Below are 12,857 nucleotides of genomic sequence, written 5' to 3' on the forward strand. Positions count from 1 at the left end.
GCATGGGTATCTGCCAGTGATAAGTTAGATGAAGACCAGGCCTACAGTGACCTATGACAGCAACCCACGCTAATTGTAGCTGGCTGGCTGTTCTCCAGTTGCCCAACTTCGCTTACCGGGAATAGCTGTAATTATAGATAGATGGATGTAAAACCAATCATCCTGTCAAATATGTACCAAGAATTGTTACACTCAATATAGGTTGATTGCTAGGATGTAGCATGGAAGTGGACGATAAGATGGTAAAGAGGAGGCTGTACTTCTTGTATATCCAAGGCACAAGATGGAAGGGCAGTGAGTAAAAAAAGCCATAGGACATGGGATCCAGTGCCTACTATATTCAGTGGAACACAGACTAAACATTTTGTGGGAATTGTAGTGAGGCAAAGTCTTTAAAAGACAGTGAGGTATATCTTCAGAATTAATGATAAGTTCATGGCAATCAGAATCCAATGTAAAGATAAAACTATATTTGTCATCTCACCCCAACCAAAAGCAGGGTTGTGATAGAGAGGAAATGAGAGCATTCAGGCAGCAGTTGCAGGACCTAATAAGCAATGCATGGTAACATGATTCGGTGCTGATGACAGGGGATCTGAATGCTCTTATTGGAACAGACAGAAAAAGATATGAGGACTGACTGGGTCCACATGGAGGAAAGAATAAAGAAGGAAAGGCTATTCTAGGCTTCTGTCTGGCCAGTGGCTTGATGGTGGCCAACGCATGATTCATCAAGAGAGATGGTCACAACATCAAATGTGAGAGTGGCCAACATGCAACTCAGATTTCCTCCCAGTAAAGGGGTACTGGGGTCAGCAATTGCAAAGTTATCCCCAGTAAAACAGCTGCCCACAGCATAAATCACTAGTTGTCACAATCATCTACAAGCAGTGGTCATAGATGGCTCTAAGATCAGCAGAGACTAGGCTGAACATCTGAAAGTTGTGTGTAGTGAAGACACAGGGGTTCAAGAAAACACACAGGGCTTTAACACTTCAGCAAGAAGAAGACATAAGTGGAATTAAAGAAGAATGGTAGCATTTGAAAACAACGTGTCAAAACTACAGAACAGACGTGTGGCTGAGCCAGATATGGAAATAAGGTGCATAAGGAACGTTGGTGGTGAAATGCAGCAGTCAGGAACGTTTTCAAAAGCAATACAAAATAAGAAATGCCACAAAATAGCTCTATCAAGTTGAAAGGCAAAGACAAAAAGATAAAGAAGATAGTCATCAGACACCCTTTAGAAGGGATGCCAGCAACAACTGCTCAGCAGTTCATAGGACTTCAAAGGCAGATGGAAGGAATATTTCCAGCAGCTTCTGCATGAATAAAATTCCACAGCCTATGATAAAAGAGGATGAAAAGCCTGGTCTAGAAGAAATAAAAACAGCACTATGGAAAATGAAGTCAGAGTAAGCAGCAGGCTCAGATGAGGCTATGGCAGTCATGATCAAGATGTTGGGTGAGTTAGTGGAGAAATGGCTCCAGGTATTACTCATAGCAGTATGGAGAAAAGGTATATCCCAGATAACTGGAGAATAAGAATTTTAGTACAAGTGGTCAAGAACAAAAGGGACATTCAGAACTGTGGGCAGTATACAACTATCAGCCTCCTGCCATACTGCATGATAGTGCTGGAGAGGGTTATTGCTAAACAAATACTTACAGTAGCAGAAATTAAGATGAGAGATAAACATTTTGGTTTTGGATCAAGAACTGGCACAACTGACCAATGTTTTTTGTGAGACAGACAGTTGAGAAGAATCTAGTAATGATGAAATAGTCTGACTGGACATTTCTAAACTTGGTGAAAGCATATGACAAAGTCCCAAGAAACCTGACTTGGGCAATCTTGTGATGGTCTGAAGTCCCACAAAGAGTGATAGAATTAAAGCAGGCAATGTACAAATAAACCGTGACATACATACAGACAGTGTTTGGACTCATAGAAGGATTCTCAGTAGGAATGGGTGTGCAGCAGAGTTCAACACTTAGCTCACTGTATCTCATACTGGTGATAGACTACATCAACAGATAGTGACAAATCTACAAAGCTGCTGTGTGCAGATAATGTGGCATTACAAGCAGATTCTGAACATGAGCTACAGGAAATGATTGGGGATGGAATGCAAAACTGAAGGCACATGGGATGAAACAGAGTACAGACAAGACGGTTGGCATTGCAGTAAATGTGGAAAATCAGGAGAAGATGGGAATTTACTTAAAATGGAAAAATAGTGGAATAGGTTATCATCTTCAAATATCTGGGAGAGGTGGGTGAAAAGAAGGGAAGCCTGAATGAGCATGTCTAGGCTAGAAACGAAGAGGCTGCAACCATCTGACTAGAGTGTCGGGGTAGTGGTGACAGACGAATACCAAAAAAGCTGAAAGGTAAGGCATAAAAATAGTGTTGTGGGCAGTACCATTGTATGGTATAGAAACTTGGTCAGTGAAGGCAAACCAGTTTAGGAAGCTAGAGGTGATGGACATGAAGTGCATGAGGCAGGCTGTAGGGTGCACACTATGGGTTAGATGAAATGACGACATCAATGGAGAAGTCAATGTATGTCTAATTGCAGAGAAAGTCAGAGAACAGATTATGGTGGTTTGGGCATGTGCAGGAAAGCAAAAGACAATCTGGTGAAGAAGATTTGGGAGATATAGGAGGAAGGTAAAAGGAAACAAGAACATCCCGAAAATAAATGGATGGATGGATGGATGGACTGATGGCATGAAAACAGACTAGTGACAGTCAGGTATGACCATCAAAGAAGGTAGGAGAGTGGCATTGAATCAAGAAAGATGGTGAAAGTTAATGTGACTCCCCATTCCTATGTAGAAAGATGGGAAAAAGTGGGTTGTTGATAATGATGGTGATGATGATGATGATGATGAAATAAGCAAATAATTGAATCATGATTTTCTGGCCCTTAGGTCTTGCTTATATTTTGCACTGTTTATATGCACAACAAGCAAACTGACCATGCTCAGTACTTTATAATGTGTGTGTGTGTGTGTGTGTGTGTGTGTGTGTGTGTGTGTGTGTGTGTGTGTGTGTGTGTGTGTGTGTGTGTGTGTGTGTGTGTGTGTGTGTGTGTGTGTGTGTGTGTGTGTGTGTGTGTGTGTGTGTGTGTGTGTGTGTGTGTGTATATATATATATATATATATATATATATATATATATATATATATATATATAAAACATTTCTTATGTAGGACAATCATGAATTAATATGATTTATGTGAGTTTTATAATTAACAGCTAACTTTATTCCAATGAAGCCTTCAATCTGGAAAAAAAGACGTATGCGATGATTACTGTTCGATGTTCTAGTTCAGAAAAAAGTGACCAAATGCGGCAAAATATTTAGAACTCATGAAAAATAGTCATTATTTTATTGTCATGTTCATGTTACATTTCTCAGCTTTTTTTAAAGGTCCACTGTACCCTAGAGAAAGAAAATCAAAATGTTCTGTTAAAAATGCAACATGTGAAATATGAACCAGTAACAGCCTAAAGCTACACATCCAGCTTGCAAAGAAATGGAAAATTAAGTTTGAATAGATTTTTATCTTAGATATCAGTCTTGCATTAAATCAAGTCACAAAAATTAGTGCTCTGATCCATATGCGTAGTAAGCTCATTTTAAAACCTTTGTCAGCAATCCTATATGCATCTAATGACTAACATAAAGTCAGGTAAGAAGCAGTAAAGGTAAGCCTTATCCTTCCATTTATGCAGTGACTGCAGTCTATAAACAACCATATAATGTACTTGCACATTATCCCCCAATTCCAAACTCACAAAGGTAGATTTGCCAAAAGTATACATGAAATAATATCCGTCAACTATTTTCTTTTAAGATCTGCCTAGCAAAATATCATAACATACCACTAATCAAACTATAACATACCTCTAATCAAACTAGGATGTGCTGCACATAATTGCTGCACTAATGTTTACCAATAAATACGTTATATTATGTATTATTGGATAGTATACATCTGAGATATTCTCTTCTTCCTTTGCCTGTCTTGGGAATGTTATGCACACTGAGATATTTTTCATTAAAAAGTAATAGCAGAGGAAGCCAGGACACCTTATGCTTTTGTGTTGGAAAATCAGAATGATACAAAACCATAGCTAGGTCATCAGGTTCTCTGGACAGTTCCTCAGACAGGAGACGACTCAGCCCAAAGTGGAGGACCTATTACTACTGCTATGGCTTGAAGTTACTACATGCAAGTGGAAACAGCACTAGAAATTCATTCAACAACATGTGTCTTTATAAATAAGTGCTGGTGTTACAGTCATGCCCCACCTGCAACTGCCAAGTGCACCACTAACAGTTTGAGACCAGTAGAACCACCACCTTTTTTCTATATTAATTACTGTATGTCTCTTAATGCACATAAAGGGGATATTTGTTAACGGAGCTATATTAAATTGTCGACTAGAATGAAATAGTCAACATGCACAATATGGAACCAGAAACATCACAACTTTGGAATATCTACAAACATAAAAAGAAAGTATAAAACATGTTTTCAGGGGGCAAACCCCATTACTTCTCCATGTGGGGGTTGCATCCCCCACACTCTCTGTTAATTATATATTCTTAACTCTGAGATTACACTGCAGTGGGGAAATGGCAAAACCCCCTGCAAAAAAATGTTTGCTACATACCTTTCCTGTGTGTTGATATTCTGGATTTTTTTATTTTTCTGGTTCAACATTGTGTGTTGACTATTTCTCCAGTTGACAAATTACAGTAGACTTGTTTGGAAACAAATAGCAAAGTACATTTTGTGAAATAATGACTAGAAAGATGATACATTGGGAGGATTGATTCCGACAGACATGTAACGAAATTGCACTTCTGAGAAAATAGCACGGTATGACTGCATAATAGGCATGCAAATGAGAGACATTATAGAAATGAGAGCCATCACATAATGCAAATGGCAGCTTCAAACATGGCCACATAATTTATAAACTGATATCTACTAACAGTTAGCTCTTTAGCTAAGGATTCAAAAAACATGATTTGTCAGTGGATAGGCTCACTTTCCACACTGTGATAGAGCTAGCATCTGCACTAGTTGAGGAACACTTGTTATTGGCTGCATAACTGCCAGTCACCACAACATGCCACTCTTATGTCTTCAAAGTCTCTGACTGCTCTGTCAGCAGCTGACCTTCTATTCATCTATGCAATGTACAGGACATTATTTACAATAATACAGGAATTTATTTGCAATAATTCTGTATGCCATACATGCACTTCTCACAGTTTCAACATCTGGTAAACATGTGACCTACACCAAAAATATGCAAGGGGTGTTTTCATATTTTGCCATCTAATTAGTAGGTGCACATGTGCCGCCTCCCAGGCTGAGAAAACATATCACATGTATGTAGGACACAGTGCAGTCATAATTATGCCAACTAATGCTTGTTGCAGGTGATGTAATATATGCTTTGGACCCTTGGCTTTTGCCCCTCAAATTTTGGTAGGGATGGAACGTATAACCACACTGACACTGACTTGTAGCATCACCAGCATGATGGTGTTGAATGTCCACTTCCATTGCCTATATAGTTCTGGTGGTGCATTCCAGTATGAACCGGAGATCGGCAGCTAGTTATTTGTCATCTGTGCCATGCATTGCACTGTGTAAATAACTACAGCTTAGCCACACCAACAGCGAGCCAGATATAGCAGAAGAAGGTACATCATTATCAGGAGAATGGGCTGCAGCAGAAACTCATTTGAGGCAGAGGTAAGTATAAGACTCTGCCACACTGACAAAGAAAAGGAGTCTTATCTACCACTATGAACCATGACACAGTCAACACAAAATAAACCTGCAGTAGTATTTCTAGTCCATGCAGCACCATGCACTGCTTGGCCACAGTATTCATCAAATATCACCTAAGCCATGCAGGTCTGAGTAGTAGGTAGGATACAGTCATCATCATTGCCACAGGTAGGATGAGCCACAGTGTCAGGGAAGAACAACACTAGCATAAGACTACCTGGAGGTCAGGTATGTGTAAGTTCACCACTAGTGATAAGATATCCTCCATTTCTGTGATAGTGTGCTGTTTAGATGGTTTGCCTCCAGTGGTCATTCTGTCCCTGACAGTGAAGTGTCTTGTTTGTACATGAGGGATGATATCAGTTACTCTACATTGCACTTGCTGTGCTGTCCTGTTATGGTCACACATGGCATGGATGTCATAAGTCAGGCCATACCACATTTGATCCTGGAAAGTCTTGTCACCCTTTTCCTTATCCAAGATCCACCCGCCATAGGTGGGGAAGACCTGTAGGCCCACCTCTGTCTGTATGTGCTGGAGTGAACTTCTCCAACTTTTGACATTCCTTTGGTTCCATCTCATAAACTGTACATATGTGGGTGTAACTACAATCAGTGCATGTTTGTATAAATGACTGCTGTCCCCTACGGATGTCCACTAGCTGTGCAGCTGCTGAATAGGTGACATGTGATGCGGCTGCTATGCATTAATTGTACAGGCAAGGCCATAAGAGAGTATTATGTGGTGACACCATATATATAACTCATGATGTAACATGCAGGCTGTAGTACGCATAGACCTTTCAGCATATTTTATAGGCCATGGCTCACATTATCCTACATCAGCTTGTCTATACCTGTACAGCTCCACAACATATGCCATTATCCTGGCCTGAATCACATCCTCCATGTGGCTGCTAGCCAAGTCACTGCAGTATAGTTTGTTCTTTTATATCCCATCCTCACCTAGCCACTTGTGCTACGCCCACCCCATAGCCTGTACAACTGTTCTTAGCAATGTGATTTTCCATGGGTCATATATGGGAAACAATGCCCCTAACTCACTCATGGGATAGGGCAGAGGGCAGACATGCACTTTGCCCTATGCAGCGTGCAGGGTATAGCTAGGAGCAGCCATGCCCTGTACACTGCACTGTCTTATTATCCCCAACAGCACCTGTTAGTCTCCAGTTCTTCCAACTGCAGATGCAACAGTTCTGTATCTGACCTATACATGGCTTGCTATGTGCCTGTCCTCCTTTACTGCACCACATGTCTGCAATTAGGGCAGTTATAATTCAATTAAGTGCTATTATATTCCACTATTATAGGGATTCCAGTTGTTCACGATAATGTGGTTAGTGAAACAACAGAGACTGAACAGTGAAACAACAAACACTGTTCCTTTTATCACACTAACACAGAACCTGTGGTCCTGCTGTTATGTGAGTGGATATAGAATGAATCTGTCTGAGTCTCACCCATAATGCGATATTTTATGTGCTCTGCTCTTATAGATGATATGCATTCACAGGTAGATACTAGATAATCAGTCTGTAAACCATTACATGTCTAGTCAATAACTGGACAGTGATTAAAGATGAGAATCAAACCCTTTACCTTGTGTCTGTGAGGTAAACACCTCAACCATAATGCCAACCCCACCCCCTGCACTGCAGTGTCCATGACTGACTATCTAGATATTTATAGGACAATCCTGCTGATTGCATGGTGTATGATTTCTCCATGGCTGTAGGGATACCACACTACAGGGCCACTGTGGCTCAGCACTACGTTTTGCAGATAGATCCCAGCTAATTAGCTGTGCACTGATATGATGGCTGAACAGGATATTGGCTGTTAGCACCATTCTACTATGACTAATATCCATATTAGTGTTCCTTATCATTTCATGTATGTCAGTTTAGTTGTGCTATGGACATTTGCCATTGCATTACTGTCAAAGTGCACTATAGTGCCATGCTGCTTACACTGTGTCTGTCCTTTTTTTTTCTTGCATTGTACTTATATAGGAGACATTATTTGATCAAGCTCTGCCTTTAGATGGTATCCAGCTTGTTGCATGAAAGAATACAGGATTTTCCTCCAGCTTCTTTATAGCAGTCCCAAATAGTGTCTGCTGGGCAGGTATGAGGGGGCTGGTACAGAAGATGGATATATAGCAACAACTTGCCATGGAGCTGATTGGTGCCATCCACATCCCTCAGAGTGGTAAGTAATGCCATCAAAAGAACAGTAACCTGTGGAAATATGACCCAGACCTTCTCCTCCTGTTGGAAGAAGAGGCTAATGAGGGAGAAGCACCTGCTTTTTGTAAGCCAGAGTGTGCTATATTGACACTGCTATGTAGGCCTGGTAGATACACCTGTTTTACTCTTCATTTGCCAGTGATATGTTGATATTCTTCTGTTATGTTTCTCTTTTGCAGCACCACAGGTGATTAAGGCTAATTGTTTTTGCCAGCCAGCACAGGCAAGCCAGGCTCTCCACACATTGGGGTACATTTAGGGCATTGCTGGAGTTTGCATGATATGGCATTACACTGTAACTCACATGCTCATGTGCTATGATTGAGGGCTTTTTTTCTTCTAATTTATTTTATTTTTCTACAGGATCAGATACGGTGCAGATAGAGGTGAGGCAATGACCATCATACTCTGCAGTCACTACCTCTGCACCCACCAGTTAATTAACAGTGGTGTGCAGTGCTAACAGGTGCAGGGTGATGAAGGTCACACTGTTGAATGTGACCTGGGATGGGTTCACTGGTATTCACTATAACCACCTAATGGAGATAGTAAAGTCTCCTCTTCCAATGGAGGTGTGGAGGGTACCACACGGATCACTCGATGAAATGTGTGGCAGCTGGTATGGGCTGAGATGCCTGTGTGTCTGCATGCCTTTAATGGCACCCTGGAGTGTTTTCATGCAAACCTTGCAGAGTAATATATGCGGACAGCTCAGATCATTGACCCACCCTGTTGTCAGCCACAAAAGTGACTGACGTTTATGTAGGTTCACCTCTAAGCCGGATAGGCAGGCCTACCATAGCAGTCCATCTCCCTATCATTGTGTTTCCCACCCCATTTTCTCTTTTTCTTCCTGTTATTTTCATAAGTGGATGGCCACCCTTTATCTGCCTGTGTCATCTCATTTGCTTGTTGCTGCACCCTTTTGTGACATCACCTCCCCTGCCCATCTTTGTTTGTGCATGTGCTTATTTGTTTGCCCTGCCAGCTTCCCTTTACCCTCCTTCCTCTATCCAGTTCATAGGTTCACTGGTGTTTACTAGGCTAACGACCACAAGGGCCTTTTTAAGCCTAGCCATGCATCACAACATTATTGCTATTCTATTCTTACATTCTTAAGAAAAAAAGAAACATGGACACTTGTTTCAAAAGAAAAAAATCTTATTTTATGTTATACCCACCTATTTCACCTTCATATTATCCTTTAGTGTATTCATCTGTTGGTTCATTCCCATTCCAGACTGTACTATTTCCCCATCCCCTTACCGTGTATACAATGAACTTCTTTGCCACTGTCCTGTGATGACCTTTAGTGGGACATAGACAGTACAAGTGTTGCATCTCAGAGAAACTTCACTGTGCATTGCAATGCACTTATTATTAGTAACATGGCCTCCATGTTGCATGCCCTCCTTTTTAAAAGAGAGGAATATTTTGTGCTATTGAATGGTTGTCAGTAATGCAACAGCAGCTCATTCTCAGTCCTATTCAAACTCCTGTAGCACTGTACAATCCTTGCACTTATGCATACTTGTAAAAGAAAAAATGGAGCTCTGAATACCACAGCTTAAAACTTTAATAGACTTAAGTAATAAAAAGGGTAAGCACTTTTGTGGAAAACAAACCCACTTCTTCAGATCAACCTATGCATAATAATGGGTGTCAGGCTGCATACTGCTGCAAATACTGCATTGCTTTTTGCTGGTGGCTGTGTTAAAATCTTTCCTAATATTTCCATACTTTTATGTGGTTGTATGTCACTGAGGCAATCCCATGTCCATTCACTCTTTCTCAGAGTGCCACTCTCTCTCAGTACAATGTACTACTTAATTTTATTAACAGTTCTTTTCAATACAACATGCTTTCATTTTTATCAAATTTATTTTCAGTTTCATTCTGCATTTCATATCTGCACTAAATTTATTTAGTGGTTAACTAAATGCATGAATTATCTATATATCTATCTATCATCTATCTATCTATCTATCTATCTATCTATCTATCTATCTATCTATCTATCTATCTATCTATCTATCTATCTATCTAGTATTCATTTATTGTTGTTTGCTTGTTTAGAGGGTAGAGCACTGATAAAAAATTATAAATTGCAGACTCATCTTAGGTTGCATAGTACAACAGGTAATATAGATAGCAGATGAGTACAAAAGAAGCCCCAAAATACAACAGCAAGGCTAAAACAGCAAAATAAAACAAGGTTATAGAAACTATGATTCAAGACAGTTATGACACCAGACTAACATGTAATTTACTGTATCCTAAGATCACTTCACAGTCAGACTTTTTACATGCATACATATATGGTATGTTCAAAGGGTAAAAGAAAGTCAGAGAGAGAGAGAGATTTAGAGGAAAGGCTGTTTATGTAGAGATAGAAATGGTTATTTCTGAAGCAGAATAAGTTAGTGAGGATGCTCCAGGAAGAGTTCTCTGATATATCCACAACTGGTGCATTTGTGTCTATGTTGTATATGACAACTAGAGAATTAGAATTTTTATTTGGGGGGGGGGGACAAAAGCTAAACAGCAGCAACAAAAAAGGCTTATTTAGGGGAACACTAGTGAGCCATTATAGGTAATGGTGGTGTGAGTCATTTATAAGTCTCAGGCTTTCAGTTAGTTTATTTGATTGGTAGTAACCTGGGGATCTCTATGAAATTTAGTACATTGCTTGATGTGCAGTGGTGGCAAATGAGGCTCTTGGGTGGAGGTGAGGGCAGTTGGAAACATGATTTGATAATGAAAGCCAGAATAGACTGTATAACTGAGATAACTGACTCCCTCATATTGAATATAACAATTATTTGGTATGAATGTCTATTTGGGTAAAAATGGAGTCTCTGAGGGTGACAGTTTTCATGGCCGAAAAAAGTAATGTTAGTTTGGAGTGGGCAGGGAAGAAACAGGAATCAGAGTTAAATAAACTGTTGATCATCATTCGTACACTGCTGTCTTGGTGAAAGACTCTAGATAACAGAACACACTTGTAGAGTTTTTTGCATAGCAGGCCTATAAAATGACATGGAGCGAGAAATGGAGTGGTGGTCTTTCTGGAGCTATGGTTGCAGAGTAATACCAGGATGTGTCAGGATTGGACTGAACAGTAAACCGGCAAGTAACATTTTTGTCACGCAGTATGCTGTAATAATTTTTGTTCACCTATGTATTTCATTGTATTTTCTATGTTAAGCATAAATGATGGACTTGTAAATAGACCAAAATAAAATACAATACATACACTGGGAAGAAGAAGTCTATGAACAGATAGACTATGACAACTAATTGTTAAAGGCCAGTCATTTATATATAGTGAATGATGATATATATAGCCATATATATATGACTATGAAAGAGGCAAGACTTCTCAGTCACAGTTTATCACAGTAGACTTGGACATAGATCACTATATTGAATCTTAAACAAAAAGGTACCTTGACCCACGTGATATATATATATATATATATATATATACAGCTTCTCTGATAGTCTTGCTACAAGAAGCAGTAGACCAATGCATCTCATTAGGAAACACTGTTAAAATGTATACCAGCATGATCAAGGGTTCTCACCATTGGTGAATACCTGATAATGATGGGAATGGTCAATGGACAGAGGTCTCGACAGAAGGGCATACCCCACTAGGAGATTCCTGCTGGAAAAACATTAGTGGTAGGACAAGTATGTATGCAGTGAAGCTGATGCTAAAGCTCTGTAGATGGTGACAGAGTCCTCATAAGGAAAACAGGTACATGCCAATGTGGAAATAGATCAAGATTGTGTTTGACGCTGATATCATTGCTAACGTGTCTGGATTGTAGTTCATAAGGAGAAACTGTGGAGACCCACCTATGGAAATAGTCAAACAAGTTCATTCATAGCAAGATGTACAGCACAGTGATGTATAGGGTTGAGAGGGAATTGTACTGAAATGTGCCTGAGGAAACACTGCATCACCAAAGGGGCTAAGTGCAATAGGCATGGGGATAGGGTTCCTTGCATGAATCGGTAATTATGGCTATCTTCATGAGTCATTTTTCTTGCAATGAGGTCCTATTATGTAGGATGAAATGAAGGGACAGTATTGCCAGAAGATGTCAGTTGTGACTTGCCAAAAATATACCTCTTACGAAGAAAAGGCTGTTGAATCATCTTCAGTGCTGTGATTCAAATATGACATGTTTTGATGAATACTGTCCTATTATTGAACATATCAAGGTGCAGAATTTTCACATATAGATATAACAGACCGTCAGTGTGATTTGTCATGTTTTGGAATGTCTACATGGTTGGAATGGTATGGATGGCAGGGTATTTGTTTTTTCATAGTTGAGGGGTTTGTAAAGTGTCATTTCACATTTTACATTTTGTTATTGTTCCCATCTAAAGCAACATGGAAACCAAGAAGGTAGAACATACTGATTATAACTTACACTCTGCAGCTGCTACTATGCTGAGGTTATTGAATTTGTTTAGTATATTGATAACTGGAGGGATTAAAATACTTAATTGTACTTTGATGATGTTCTACAGTTAGTCTCTGAAATTTCTGTTGTCTGGCAATGTGGATAAAATTAATTTATGATACTGTTTTCTTGTGTTAAGTTTTTGCAACAAGCGTGCAGGGCACAATATGTAAGAAAGACAGAGCTTGGTATGTTTTTATCTGTGCATGATTAAAGATGAGGTGTTTGTCACCTGCATCTGCTTCTCAGAGAAAGTTCATCCTCTAGAAAATTCATTATA

This window comes from Protopterus annectens, chromosome 2.part2 (genome assembly GCF_019279795.1).
Source record: "Protopterus annectens isolate FY-2018-M chromosome 2.part2, PAN1.0, whole genome shotgun sequence".
NCBI lineage: Eukaryota > Metazoa > Chordata > Ceratodontiformes > Protopteridae > Protopterus > Protopterus annectens.